Here is a 15,756-nt window from a genome sequence, read left to right as displayed (position 1 = left end):
TTTTTAATTCATGAATGAAGAGAAGAAATTATATAATGTATTTCCATTAGAAACTAAACAAGAGGATATGTACTCAAGCTAAAAAGTATATTTGGATGAAATCCCTGATCAGCCAAGAGACAGTGAAGATAGAAAACATATGGGTTTTCTGGGAAAGTTGAAGGAACCCTGTTCTTGAAAATATTTTAGATTCTTAGTTATTAATAATGAATACGTATTTACCTTTATGTAGGTAAGGGACTGGACATGCCAAGTTCTCTCAAAGCTTTAGTCTCCAGTTAGCATAATTTTAACTGAACTCCATGATTATATGAATCTAAACTTGTAGAATATTTTAGACTTTAAGTCTGTCTGGAGCACCACTAAAGACTAAATATAGGACAACCTCTTGCTATATTAGTGGGTGCTATGAACACTGTTTACCTACAAGCAACAGACATTCACAATATGAGCCTGTACTATCCCATACAGTGCCAATGGCAAACATTATTAATTAATCATGACAATCCCAATGACCCCATGGATCCTCAAAATCCTTCTCAACTACTTTCAAGTAATCACTTTTGCTACACAGGAAAGAGCTTGTTTGCCACTTCAGATCTAGTAATTCTCTACTCCAAGCTTTTTAAATAGGATTTGTTTAGTTCCCAGGAATATGTAGTTCATAGCAGGGGCTAAGTGAAATTACAAGAAGAAAAAATAGCTCATAGTAACTAATTTCACTAAAATCTTGAGAGAAGGAAGAGAGAATTTTGAGTCCCCATACTCTTGATATCAGTGGGTAAATATTTCTTGGGCATCTCCCGTGGCATGCATTGCATCATACAAGAGGACATAGCAGTGTCCAAGACAAGCAGAGTACCTGTCCTTAAGGCACGTTCATTGTAGAGTCAGAAGCAGGTAATAAACAGTTAGTCAATAAATACCTATTATATATTTTCAGACTCTTAACAATATTAATAATATGAATAAAATAAAGAAGGACTTTGTGACAAAAGGTGGTGATGGCAGGTGTATTTTTGCTTTAGCTTGAGCTAGAGAATAAAGAAAGTCCCACTGAGAAGATAAAAAACAAACTCATAAAATAAGACTACATTGAGAGCGCTCCTGGACAAGATGGAACTGTAGGTAGATGCATTTTGCTTCCTTGCACAACCAAAAAAAAGGTAATAACCAATTAAAAAAAAAAAACAATCAGAACTGCCAGAAAATCAAACTGTATGGAAGTCTGACGATGAAGGAGTTAAAGAAGAAATATTCATCCAAACTGGTCGGAGGGGCAGAGACAGGAAGCTGAGGCCTAGAGGATGCATGGCAAGGCAGTGGCTGGTGAACCAGGTATTCTCACATTCATGTGCAGATAAACCAGGACGAACAACTGGGGAGTGAGACAGATCATGCAGCCCAGGGTTCTAGTGTGGGGAAAATAAAGCCTCAGAACCTTGGACTGTAAAAACCTGTGGGGGTTGCAGTGGCTGGAGAAACTGGTAGTCTCTTGAAAGTAGGGTGAGAGCTGAGAAACCATCATTGTTCCCTCTCTGACCCCTTCCCCACATACAGCACCATAATGCAGGGAAGTGGATTGTCCTGCCCTGGCAAATACCTAAGGTTCCACCTCTTAAAACATAACAGGTGCATAACAGGTGTATGTATATTGATATATGTATTTTTATTTATTTATTTATTTATTTATTTATTTATTTATTTATTGGGTACAATGGTAATAGTTCTCAAACAGGGACTTCTGGGGAAACGTGTTCATATTCTAAGGGGTTCAAGAAAAATCTGTGAGAACTTTGAAAAATACATTTTATTGATTATGCTATTACAGTTGTCCTATTTCTTCCCTTTATCCCTCTCGCCCCGCACCCTCCTCCCACCATCATTCCCCCACCTTAGTTCATGTCAATGGATCATACATATATGTTCTTTGGCTTCTCTATTTCCCATAGTATTCATAACCCACCCCCACCCCCGTCTATTTTGTACCTACCATTTATGCTTCTGATACACTGTACCTTTTCCCCAATTCTCCACCTCCACCTCCCTGCTGATAACCCTCTATGAGATCTCTATTCCTATTAATCTGTTCTTCTTCTAGTTGTTTGCTTAGTTTGTTTTTGTTTTTTTTTTTTAGCTTCAGTTGTTGATAGTTGTGAGTTTGTTATCATTTTACTGTTCATAGTTTTGATCTTCTTTTTCTTAGATAAGTCCCTTTAACATTTCATAAAATAAGGGCTTGGTGATGATGAACTCCTTTAACTTGACTTTATCTGGGAAGCACTTTGTCTGCCCTTCCACTCTAAATGATAGCCTTGCTGGAGAGAGTAATCTTGGATATAGGTCCTTGCCTTTCATGACTTAGAATACTTCTTTCCAGCCCCTTGTTGCCTGCAAAGTTTTTTTTGAGAAATCAGCTGACAGTCTTATGGGAACTCCTCTGTAGATAACTGTCTCCTTTTCTCTTGCTGCTTTTAAGATTCTCTCCTTCTCTTTAATCTTGGGTAATGTAATTATTATGTGCCTTGGTTTGTGCTTCCTTGGATCCAACTTTTTGGGACTCTCTGAGCTTTCTGGACTTCCTGGAAGTCTATTTCCTTCACCAGATTAGGGAAGTTCTTCATTATGTTTTCAAATAAGCTTTCAAGTTTTTGCTCTTCCTCTTCTCCTTCTGGCACTCCTATGATTTGGATGTTGGAACATTTAAAGCTGTCCCAGGATTCCTAAGCCTCTCCTCATTTTGTTTGAATTCTTGTTTCTTCATTCTGTTGTGGTTGAATGTTTATTTTTTCCTTTTGGTCCAAACCATGCATTTGAGTCCTGGGACCTTCCCATCATGCTTAGTTCCTGCACATTTTCCTTTATTTCACTTTTCATAGCCTTCACTTTTTCCTCTATTTTTGTGACCTACTCAACCATTTCTGTGAGCATCCTGATTACCAGTGTTTTGAATTTTTCATGTGATAGGTTGACTATCTGTTCATCACTTAGTGGTATTTATTCTGGAGCTTTGATCTATTCTTTTATTTGGGCCACATTTTTTTTGTTTTGGCGCACCTGTTATGCTATAAAGGGTGGACCCTTAAGTATTCTCTAGGGTGAGGCAACACATGTCTCTGCCTTGTGACAGTGTATATTGGTGGTGGTGGGTGCAAGAAGGAACAATGCCACTTTCTGGGCTCTTGGCCAGCTCTCAGTCACTTCTGCCAATACCCACAAGCAAATTGGGCCCTTCTGGTGCTGATTCCTGGGTGGGTGGTTTTGTGTATGTTCCAGGAGCATGTGGATCTCTCCAACAAACTCTCCTGTGAGTCTGAGAGTTTCTCCTGCCATCTCAACCCCCACAGGTTTTTTCAGTCAGAAGTTTTGAAGCTTCCTTTCCCCGCACTGGAACCCTGGGTTGCACAGTCTGTCTCATTCCCCAGTTCTCCCTCCCAGTTTATCTGCATGCAAATGTGGGACCACACACTCTGCCACCCACTGCCTTACTGTGAGTCCTCTCCACCCCTGCTGCCCATCTCCAACCCTCCTACTGGATGAATGTTTCTTCTTTAACTCCTTGGCTGTCAGACTTGCATACAGTTCAATTTTCTCTCAGCTTTGGTTCTTTTTGTTTTTAAATTTGTTTTTGTCCTTCTTTTGGTTGTGCAAGGAGGCAGTGTATCTACCTATGCCTCCATCTTGGCTGGAAGTTTATATATATATATATATTGTTGTTCAAGTACAGTTTTCTGCCTTCCTCCCACCCCTGATGCTTATTTTTATAATTATTGTAGTTATTGAAATAAAAATGTGATATGTTACAAGTTGCAAAACATTTCAATGGAATATAAAATTGTATATAAAATGAAAGCATTGGCATCTCTGTTAGGGTATTACAGGTAATTGAAACTTTTTTCTTAAAATGCACTTGTGTTTTCTAAAGTTTGCTCAATGAACATGTGATTTATTTCAGGAAAAAAATAAAAGTAAAATTTAGGAATGTTTTAGGGTCAGTGCCTACCATATCTTCCTACCTATTTACTGGGTTATTGTGAGGTTCAAGTGAGATTACTATGTATGAAACACTGGACAAACTAAAAAAATGTTTTTGAAGCACTGTTTTAACATAAGAAATATGACCAATGACATTTTTGTTGACTTGGTTCCAGGCAAAAACAAACCCTATCACATAAAAGTTGTTGTGTTGGTGGTTGAGGGTTCCTAGATTCCCTCCTTGTACAGTGCTAGGAATAAAACTGCAGCCCCAAGGGGCTGAATCCTGACCCTCCACCTGGCTCAGTCTCTGGGCGGCAGCCTCGTCTGCCTTCCCAGCCAACCTGCAGACAGATCCGTTGTGATTCTGTGGACTCCCTTCTTTGTCAATTCTGACTTCATCTTCAAAGGCCAATCCCTTGGCTTTGTTCAGAGATGTATTGCTTTTGAAACCTGAGCCAGCTTTCCAGAAGGCTGCTTGCCTTCCCTGGACAGACTGGCCCACCACTCATTTAGGCCAGAGGAAATTTACGCATCTCTTCTCACCACCTCGCCTTGGTCGTTGTTAATTCCCTAATCATATTGAATTATTTGGCGTTTACTGTGCCATCCCTGGTCACCTAAAGATTCCCTCACTTCATTACTCCTTGGCCAAATTGTCTTTGGAGGGCTCCTGTGACAGATTTATATTCTGAGCACCAGACAGGAATGCGTTCCTCTGCTTTTCCTTTGCTTGTACCACATAAACATGTCCCAGGACACTCCTGGACAGGAGCCCGGGTCAGACCTTGTTCACAGAGGGGCTCCCAGAGAAGAATCTTCTGACAGGGAGGTGGCCAGCAAGGGAGTGGGATTTACCACCAAGGGCCTGATTCCTGAGAGGCATGTTTAAATTTCAACATGCCTCCTGACAGGACTTTTTAATTGATTTGTATAAACATCTATTAGTTAAGTAAATCTATTGCAATTTCTGATGTCTGAGAGAAGCTATTTTGACTTTGTATTTCAAACAGTATGTACATATATGCTGTCAGACTTCAGCTAAATTTGTCAAACTGAGCATGCCCATCACTGATTAACAGTTTAGTAGAAATACATACACATTGAATATTTTCTAGCAAGTTCTTTTATAATTATTAAGTCTACAAAGGTTATATGCAGCTACCATTTTGTTGTTTTTCCCTCAAATCTGTTGGCCTTTAATTATAAGGAACATTATTGATATTGATGTTATTGTTGCTATTGTTTTTCTTGCATGGAAGCTTGGAATAAGATAAGATTCTCACCCCAAGGAGTTATAGTCTAGTAGGAAATATGGGGATACATATAAAAATGTTATTTCATGACAAATATATCATGAAGTTATAAATAAAGCATTAGAAAACTTCAGAAAAAGCAATAAATAAACTTGATGACACTAGGGAGATATTTGCTTGGAAAGGAAACACTTGTAATGGTTATTAAAGTACAAGTGGAGTTTGCCCAGAAAAGAAGAGGGAGAAGGCAGCTCAGAAAGGAGAAACATCACCAGGAAACACAGGAGGCTTAAAGGGACAGGGCTTCCTTGAGAACCGTTCAATTTACCAAGGACAACAGAAAGTCAACAGCAGTTTTCCCAAAGTAAAGTAATGTAAGCAGATTCCTTTTCTAGATCAGTAGTTCTGATATTTTTGTTAAGGGTGTATGGTACATAAAATAGAGGCTGATTAATGAAAGAAAAGTTAGGATTTGAGGATAGGAGTTTGACAATATGGACTTAAACTAAGGCCAAACATATGGCCCTTGAACCATTGTTCAATTCTCAGTCACATTACCTCGTATTAGCAAGAATTTTATCAAGAGGAATATTCAAGGGCTTTAGAATTCAAATGTCAACTCTACCATTCAGTAACTGCATAATTCTAGACAAATTATTGAATATTGCTCATCCATAAAGAGGTATAGTAACATCTATTTCATGAGGTTAGAGGATTCAGTGAAATTATGTAAGAAAAAGTCTCAATTATTGGTTTGTGTTAGCTTAGAAGACAACCTCAAAGTGTCACTTTTCTTCTAATCAATAAGAATGACAACCTAGAAACTTGAGCCCAGCTCTCAATGCAAGAATTGGTATGCTACACCTGCATGAGAGTATGACTAGAGCATGAATTGTTATAATGCCATTGAAGTTGAAATACCTTGCACTCTTGCCAAATGTTTTACTAAAATGTCATCATAATAGATTCCACAATGAAACTGGTATAATTTTCTTGTTCATACCTGTTTTTCCTTGCCTTTAGAAAAAAAGTGTTCACAAATAAATGGAAACATGTACCATGCTCATGGACTGGAATAATTAACATCATCAAAATGGCCATACTACCCAAAGCTGTTTATAGATTCAATGCAATCCCTATTAAAGTATCAATGACATATTTTACAGATATAGAACAGACATTTCCAAAATTTATATGGAACCATAAACAACCCTGAATACCTGCAGCAATTTTAAGAAAGAAGAACAAAATAGGAGGAATCACAATACCTGATATCAAACTGTATTACAAGGCCACTGTAATCAAAACAGCCTGGTACTGGCATAAAAACAAGCACATAGACCAATGGAACAGAATAGAGAGCCCAGAAATAAACCGAAGTCTCTATTGCCAATTAATATTTGACAAAGGGGGAAGAAGCATAAAATGGAACAAAAATAGCCTCTTCAAAAAATGGTGTTGGGAGATGTGGACAATTACATGCAAAAAAATGAAACTTGATCACCAACTTACACAATAACCAAAAATAAATTCAAGGTGGATAAAAGACTTAAATATAAGTCATGACACTGTAAAAGTTCTTCAGGAGGAAGGAAACATAGGCAGGAAAATCTCAGATACTCCAAACATCAACATTCACTGACAAAGCAAGGGACATAAAGGAAAGAATAAACAAATAGGACCTCATCAAAATAAAAAGCTTCTGCATGGCTAAAGAAAACAACATTAAAATGAAAAGAGAACCAACTACATTGGAAAACATATTTGCCAATATACCTCAGACAAGGGTTTGATCTCCAAAATATATAAAGAACTCACGGTTGGGAAAATGGCGGCGAGATAGGTGGAAGCAGAGTCCACTTCCCCTCAACGCCAGTGAAATACCTAGCTGAACTGAGGAGTAGAGCAAACAGCCAACAGTATTCCAGCATATATGAATATCGGAGACCAAAGATAGAGGACATTGAAAGATCAGATGGTAAGAAGAGTGCTTAAGGACAATAAGGTCCCTGGGACCTGCGCAGGGACCAGGGCAGCTGAAGCCCTGGCCTGGGTGCAGGGTCTGCTGCAGGATTCTTGGGAGAGAGCCAGGCTGAGCTGTGTGAGCAGCCAGGTGCTTGTTTGGACCAGGGGGGCTTGAATAGGAAGAATTTCTTGAAAAGAAAAAGAAAACAGTGGCACTCACCAGCTAGTTAGAGAACTCTCCACAGCAGCCATGGCCTCTGGCGCCCCTCCCCCCTCAGCCCCTGGACAGTGAACCTGGGATAAGTAGCCCTGGAGCTCACCTGAAGCCTGGTTGCGCGCACCCAGATTAGTGGACTGCGGGCCCACACCTCAAACCACGGGTGAGTGTGCACATGGAGCAGAGGCTAGCTGCCCCACGCGCCAGACCGGCCGGCCCCGCGACTCAGGCCCAGAGTTGTGGACAGGCCAGCCACACAACTGACGCTGAGAACCTGACTCAGGTCCAAAGCAGCAGATCTGCTGATCAAGGGCTGGCTGCCTGCAAGGGACCACACCTAAAAACACCAGTTCTCAACAACTTCTACCTAGCCACTGCACACAGAGCCCTGCAGGACCTACTGGCTTGCTAGGACTAAGGCAGAACACCCAGCAGAGGGGAGCTGCAGGGCTAGGTGAGACTGCATTCCCCGGAAAGACTCACCCAAGTAGGGGGCTGAACTACCCCATAGCAGCACCGAGAGCCCCTAGCATCTAAGACAGCAAAGAGAAAGAAGCGGGAGTGTGAGTTGCCCCTAATTGGTGCACCTCAAGGACAGCACAGCTGGTGAACTAAAGGCCTAGTGGGGAGCAGAAGGACTCTGAGGAACTGGAATACAGGCTGAACAACAGCGAAGAGTGTGGCTCAGGAAGGAAGAAAAGTGAAACCAATCCTTCCAACCACTGCCTCCCGTTCCACAGACAGGAAGACCAGCAGAACTAAACTGACTGGTTTAAAGCCAGCGGAAGACTTTTTTTCTTCTTTCCTCCTTTCCCCCTGAATTCCTTCTTCCTTTCGGTCCTTCTTCCTTTTTTATTCCTTTTTCCTTCAATCCTTTACCTTTTTTATTCCTTCTTCCTTCCTTCCTTTCCTTTTCTATTCCCTTTTTCCCTCCTTTCATTCTTCTTCTTTTTTTTTTTGTCTTTTCTTTCCCCACCACCCCCTTTCTATTTTCTCCACAGGTGAGACAATAAAACCTGGAGTGCTGAAAACACCAGAGTTAGACCATGTTACACCCATAAACATCAGCTCAAGACCAGTGAGCAAAGGAGATTAAGGAGACAGCACCACTGAATCCCATTGGCATTCTACCATAGAAGTTCATACCATAAACCCAGGGATTCAGAATATATCAATTTAAGAAGCAGAGGCTAACAGGAAGAGTCTCACAAACAATGGGAAGACAAAGAAACAATCCCCAAATGAACGGAAAGGAGGAAGCCTCAGAAAGAATGCTAACTGAAAAAGAGGCAAGTCAACTATCAGATACTGAGTTCAAAGCAATGGTTATCAGGAAGATCACTGAGCTCTCTGATAACTACCAGAGAACTACCAGAAACTACAGGGAAAGTACAATGAACTCAGTGCAAACTATATCAACATGAAAAAGGAAATAGAAACTATCAACAAGGGCCAAGAGGAAATGAAGAATACAATTTCTGAACTGAAGAACACAGTAGAAGGAATGAAAAGCAGACTTGATGAAGCAGAGGATCGGATCAGTGAGCTGGAGGACAAAGTAGAAAAAAACACCCAGAAAGAGCAAGAAAAGGAAAAGAGGCTCAGAAAGAATGAAGAGGGGTTAAGGGAAATGCAGGACAACATGAAACGTAACAATATCCGTATAATAGGAATACCAGAAGGAGAAGAAGAAGAGCAAGGGATAGAAAACCTGTTTGAAAAAGTAATGATGGAAAATTTCCCTAATCTGAGGAGAGAAAAAGTCACCCAAATCCAGGAAACACAGAGTCCCAAGCAAAAGGAACCCAAAAAGGCCCACAGCAAGACACATCATAATTAAAAAGGGAAAATTCCAAGACAAAGAGAGGATCTTAAAGGCAGCAAGGGAGAAAGAGGAAGTAACATACAAGGGAGCCCAATAAGGTTAGCAACTGACTTCTCAATGGAAACGCTCCAAGCCAGAAGAGAATGGCAAAAAATATTCCAAGTAATGAGAACCAGAGGCCTCCAACCAAGACTACTTTACCCAGCAAGGCTCTCAATCAAGATAGAAGACCAAATAAAGAGCTTCCCAGACAAAAGCAGTCTAAAAGAATACAGCTCCACCAAACCAGCTCTGCAAGAGATGCTAAAGGGACTGCTTTAAGGAAAGGAAGGAAAAGAGAAAGACAGAGGAACACAGGTAGGAAATAATGGCAATGAATAACTACCTATCGATAATAACCTTAAATGTAAATGGATTAAATGCTCCAATCAAAAGACATGGAATAGCTGAATGGATAAGAAAACATGACCCGCACATATGCTGCCTACAAGATACCCATCTCAGGACAAAAGACTTACACAGACTGAAAGTGAAGGGCTGGAAATAAATTTTCCAAGGAAACAGACAGGGAAAAAAAGCAGGGGTAGCAATACTCCTATCAGATAAAATAGACTTCCAAAGAAGGGCCATAAAGAGAGACCCAGAAGGTCACTTCATAATACTCAAAGGAAGAATCCACCAAGAAGACATAAACATTGTAAATGTATATGCACCCAACATAGGAGCACCCAAATACATAAAGAAAATCTTGGAGGACTTCAAGAAAGATATTGACAGCAACACAATTATAGTAGGGGACTTTAACACCCCACTATCAAAAATGGACAGGTCTTCCAAACAAAATATCAAGAAGGATATTGTGTCACTTAACAATACCCTAGAGGAAATGGACTTAACTGATATATATATAGAGCTTTTCATCCCAAAGAAGCAAAATACACATTCTTTTCAAGTGTACATGGAACTTTTTCAAAGATAGACCTCATGATAGGACACAAAACAAGCCTCAACAAATTCAAGAAAATTGAAATCATATCAAGCATATTCGCTGATAACAAGGAACTGACACTAGAAACCAACCCCAAAGGAAAAAACCCCAAACACTCAAAATCATGGAGACTGAATAGCATGCTATTAAACAATGAATGGGTCAAGAACGAGATTAGGGAAGAAATCAAAAACTTTCTGGAAACAAATGAAAATGAACTCACAACAACCCAAAACCTATGGGACACAACAAAGGCAGTCCTGAGAGGGAAGTTCATAGCAATACAGGCCTACCTTAAGAAGATAGAAACAGTTAAAACAAACAACTTAACCCTACGCCTACAAGAACTGGAGGAAAAACAACAAAGACAGCCCAGAGCAAGCAGAAGGAAGGAAATAACCAAGATCAGAGCAGAGTTAAATGACACAGAGACTAAAAGCACAATTCTAAGGATCAATAAATCCAGGAGCTGGTTCTTTGAAAAGATAAACAAAATCGACAAGCCTTTAAGTAGGCTCATCAAGAAGAAAAGAGAGAGGATAAAAATAAACACAATTAGAAATGAAAGAGGAGAGATCCCAACTGATACCACAGAAATACAAAGGATTGTAAGAAATTAGTATAAGGAACTGTATGCCAAGAAATTTGAAAACCTAGATGAAATGGACACATTTCTAGAAAAATATAATCTTCCAAACCTGAATGAAGAAGAAGCAGAAAACCTGAACAGACCAATAACATTAAACAAAATTGAGGCAGTCATCAAAAAACTCCCAACACACAAAAGCCCTGGACCAGATGGTTTCACAGGAGAATTCTACAAAGCATTGAAGGAAGACCTAACCCTTATCCTTCACAGACTATTCAAATAATTCCAAATTGATGGAAGACTCCCAAACTCTTTTTATGAAGCCAGCATCATCCTAATCTCCAAACCAGATAAAGACACAACAAACAAAGAAAACTTCAAGCCATATATTGCTGATGAACATAGACCTTAAAATTCTCAACAAAATATTGGTAAACTGCATCCAGCAATACATTAAAAAGATCATACACCATGATGACCAAGTGGGATTCATCCCAGGGATGCAAGGATGGAACAATATTCACAAATCAATAAACATAATACATTAACATTAACAACAGCAAAGACAAAAATCACATGATCATATCAATAGATGAGGAAAAAGCATTTCATAAGAAACAGCACCCATTTCTGATAAAAACACTCAGCAAATTGGCAATAAAGAGAGCATTCCTCAACATAATAAAGGCCATATATGAGAGATCTACAGCCAACATCATATTCAATGGACAAAAACTTAGAGCTTTCCCACTAAGATCAGGAGGAAGACAAGGATGGCCTCTCTCACCACTCCTATTCAACATAGTATTGGAAGTCCTAGCCACAGCAATCAGACAAGAAAAAGAAGTAAAAGGCATCCAAATTGGAAAGGAGGAAATGAAACTGTCACTGTTTGCAGATGACATGATAGTGTACATGGAAAATCCTATAGACTCCACCAAAAAACTACTCGATCTAACAAATGAATTTGGCAAAACTGCTGGATACAAAGTCAATACTCAGAAATCAAAGGCATTCCTGTATACCAACAATGAAACTGCAGAAACAGAAATCAGGGAAAAAAATCCCATTTGATATAGCAACAAGAAAAATAATGTATCTAGGAATAAGCCTAACCGAGGAGGTAAAAGACCTGTACTCAGGAAACTACACAACACTGAGGATACAAACTAAGGATGACACAAACAAATGGAAGCATGTACCATGCTCATGGATTGGAAGAATTAACATCATCAAAATGGCCATACTACCCAAAGCAATTTATAGATTCAATGCATTCCCTATTAGAGTACCCATGACATATTTCACAGATATAGAACGAACATTTCAGAAATTTATATGGAACCATAAATGACCCCGAATAGCTGCAGCAATTTTGAGAAAGAAGAACAAAGCAGGAGGGATCACAATACCTGATATCAAACTGTATTACAAGGCCACTGTAATCAAACCAGCCTTGTACTGGCATCAAAACAGGCACATAGACCAATGGAACAGAACAGAGAGCCCAGAAATAAACCCAAGCCTTTATGGTCAATTAATATTTGACAAAGGAAGCAGGAGCATAAAATGTAGTGAAAATAGGCTCTTCAACAAATGGTGTTGGGAGATCTGGACAGCTACATGCAAAAAAAGGAAACTCGATCACCAACTTATGCCATACACAAAAATAAATTCAAGATGGACAAAAGACTTAAATATAAGTTGTAACACCGTAAAAGTCCTAGAGGAAAACATTGGCAGGAAAATCTCAGACATTTCATGGAGCAACATCCTCACAGACACATCCCCTAAAGCAAGGGACATAAAGGAAAGAATAAACAAATGGTACCTCATCAAAATAAAAAGCTTCTGCATGGCTAAAGAAAACAGCACCAAATTACAAAGAGAACCAACAGTATGGGAAAACATATTTGCTAATGATACCTCAGACAAGGGCCTGATCTCCAAAATATATAAAGAACTCACACGACTCCACTCCAGGAAGACAAACAACCCAATTAAAACATGGGCAAAGGACTTAAACAGAATCTTCTCCAAGGAATACATACAGAGGGCTCAGAGACATATGAAAAGATGCTCAGCATCACTAGCCATCAGAAGCAAATTAAAACCACAATGAGGTACCATCTCACACCAGTCAGAGTGGCCAACATAAACAAATCAACAGACAAATGTTAGAGAGGATGCGGAGAAAAGGGAACCCTAGTGCACTGTTGGTGGGAATGCAGACTGGTGAGGCCACTGTGGAAAACAGTATGGAATTTCCTCAGAAAACTAAAAATGGAACTGCCCTTTGACCCAGCAATTCCGCTGCTGGGATTATACCCTAAGAGCCCTGAAGCACCAATCCAAAAGAACCTGTGCACCCCAATGTTCATAGCAGCACAATTTACAATAGCCAAGTACTGGAAGCAACCTAAGTGCCCATCAGCAAACGAGTGGATCCAGAAACTATGGTATATTTACACAATGGAATTCTACGCAGCAGAGAGAAAGAAGGAGCTTATACCCTTTGCAACAGCATGGATGAAACTGGACAGCATTATGCTAAGTGAAATAAGCCAAGTCGTGAGGGACAAATACCATATGATCTCACCTTTAACTGGAACACAATCAAAAAAAGAAAAAAAAACAAACAAAATATAACCAGAGACATTGAAATTAAGAACAATGTAACAATAGCCAGAGGGGAGTGAGGAGGGGATAGTGGGGAGAGGGGATTAGAGGAACTACTATAAAGGACAAATGGACAAAATCAATGGGGAGGGTGGAGGTGGTAGAGGGAGGGGTTTCAGCTTGGGTAGGGTGGAGGGATGGGGAGAAAAGGCACACAACTGTAATTGCATAACAATAGAAAATTAAAATTAAAAAAAATAGGCACAGTAAGAGATTCACAATAATAACTAATAATGATATAGGACAATTAAGACTGTAAGATTGTGGTGACTTGAACACGAGCAGTGAGATGCAGCTACAGTTGATATGATCGCCATGATGGCTGCTAAGTAAAAAAAAAGAACTCACAGGACTGCACTCCAGGAAGACAAATAACCCAATTAAAAAATGGCCAAATGACTTGAACAGTCACTTCTCCAAGGAGGACATACAGAGGCCCAGAGACATATGAAAATTTCAGTATCACTAGCCATCAGAGAGATGTAAATTAAAACCACAATGAGATACCACGTCACTCCAGTCAGAATTGCCATCATAAACAAATCAACAAACAAATGTTGGAGAGGATGGGGAGAAAAGAGAACCTACTATTGCACTATTGGTGGGAATGCAGACTGGTGCAGCCACTGTGGAAAACAGTATGGAATTTCCTCAGAAAACTAAAAATGGAACTGCCTCTTGACCCAGCTATTCCACTGCTGGGTTTATACCCTAAGAGCCCTGAAGCACCAATCCAAAAGAATCTATGAATCCCAATGTTCATAGCAGCACAATTTACAATAGCCAAGTGCTAGAAGCAACCTAAATGCCCATCATTAAATGAGTGGATCCAAAAACTATGGTATATTTACACAATGGAATTCTACGTAGCAGAGAGAAAGAAGGAGCTCCTACCCTTTGGGACAGCATTTATGGAACTGGACAGCATTTATGCTAAGTGAAATAAGCTAGGCAGTAAGGGACAAATACCACACAATCTCACCTTTAACTGGAACATAATCAACAAAAGTTAAAAGCAAACAAAATATAACCAGAGACGTTGAAATTAAGAACAATCTAACAATAGCCAGAGGGGAGGGGGGAGGGGACAATGGGGGCAAGGGTTTTCAGGAACTACTATAAAGGACACGTGGACAAAGCCAAGGTGGAGGGTAGAAGCAAGGGAGGGAGCGAGGTTTGGCTGCGGTGGGGGGAGTGGTGGGGGTAAAATGCAGACAACTGTAATTGAACAACAATAAAATAATTTTTAAAAAAGAAAAAGAAAAAAAGTGTTCATATGCTCTCACCTACAAGTGGAACCTAATCAACAAAATAAACAAGCAAGAAAAATAGAACCAGAGACATTGATATGAAGAAGAAACTGACTGTAACCATGGGGTGAAGGGGGGATAATGGGCAAAAGAAGGAAAAGGGTCATCAAGGAACATGTATAAAATACCCATGGACAAAGCCAACAGAGTGGTAGGACTGAGTGTGTGAGGAGGCAGTTAGTGGGGTGGGGGAAAGTGGTGGCAGGAAAACAGAGACAACTGTACTTGAACAACAACAACAAAAAAGAGTAAAGAAAAAAAATTGTTCAAAAATAGACTAACAAAATAGAAACAGAGGCATGAATACATGGAACAGACTGACAGCTGTCAGAAGCACGGGGTGGGGGGAGAAGGGACTGGATGAACGAAGAAGGGATTAGCCAAAGAACATATATGTGTGATACGTGGACATGAACAGCAGTGTGGTGATTGCCGGAGGGAAAGGACAATGGAGCTGAGTGAAGATGGGCAAACGAGGGGGTGGATGGCAAAGGAAAGAGACTTTGCTTGGGGTGATGGGCGCATGATTTAGTGTGCAGATAAAGTTTCATCGAGTTGTACACTTGAAACCTGTATGGTTTTGTGAAGCAATGTTACACCAGAAAACTTAAAAAAAAAGAGAATGTTCAATCAAGTTCATTTCTTCCCACCAGGACTCAAAGTGTTGCTTCATCAAGCTGCTCTCCACTGATGACAGAGCAGCACCATCCACTGGCACAATTATGCCACAAAACTTCTCAGAGACCCTCCAGTGTCACAACTTTATTCTGTCCTTATCTTAACCATTTGTTCATCAATTTCCCACTGCTCACAGCCCCAAAGATAAGCTTATCCAAACAAGGATATTGGGGTGCTCTCTGTTATACCCAGTAAACACCACAGTGTATATGGGGGAATAAATGAGGGAATGAGCAACTCTTTAAAGTATACAGAACTCTACAAAGGAACTGAA

Source organism: Desmodus rotundus, chromosome 2 (assembly GCF_022682495.2).
Source record: "Desmodus rotundus isolate HL8 chromosome 2, HLdesRot8A.1, whole genome shotgun sequence".
NCBI classification, from domain to species: Eukaryota; Metazoa; Chordata; class Mammalia; order Chiroptera; family Phyllostomidae; genus Desmodus; species Desmodus rotundus.
The sequence above is the reverse complement of the archived record's forward strand: the minus strand, read 5'-3'. Positions refer to the sequence as shown.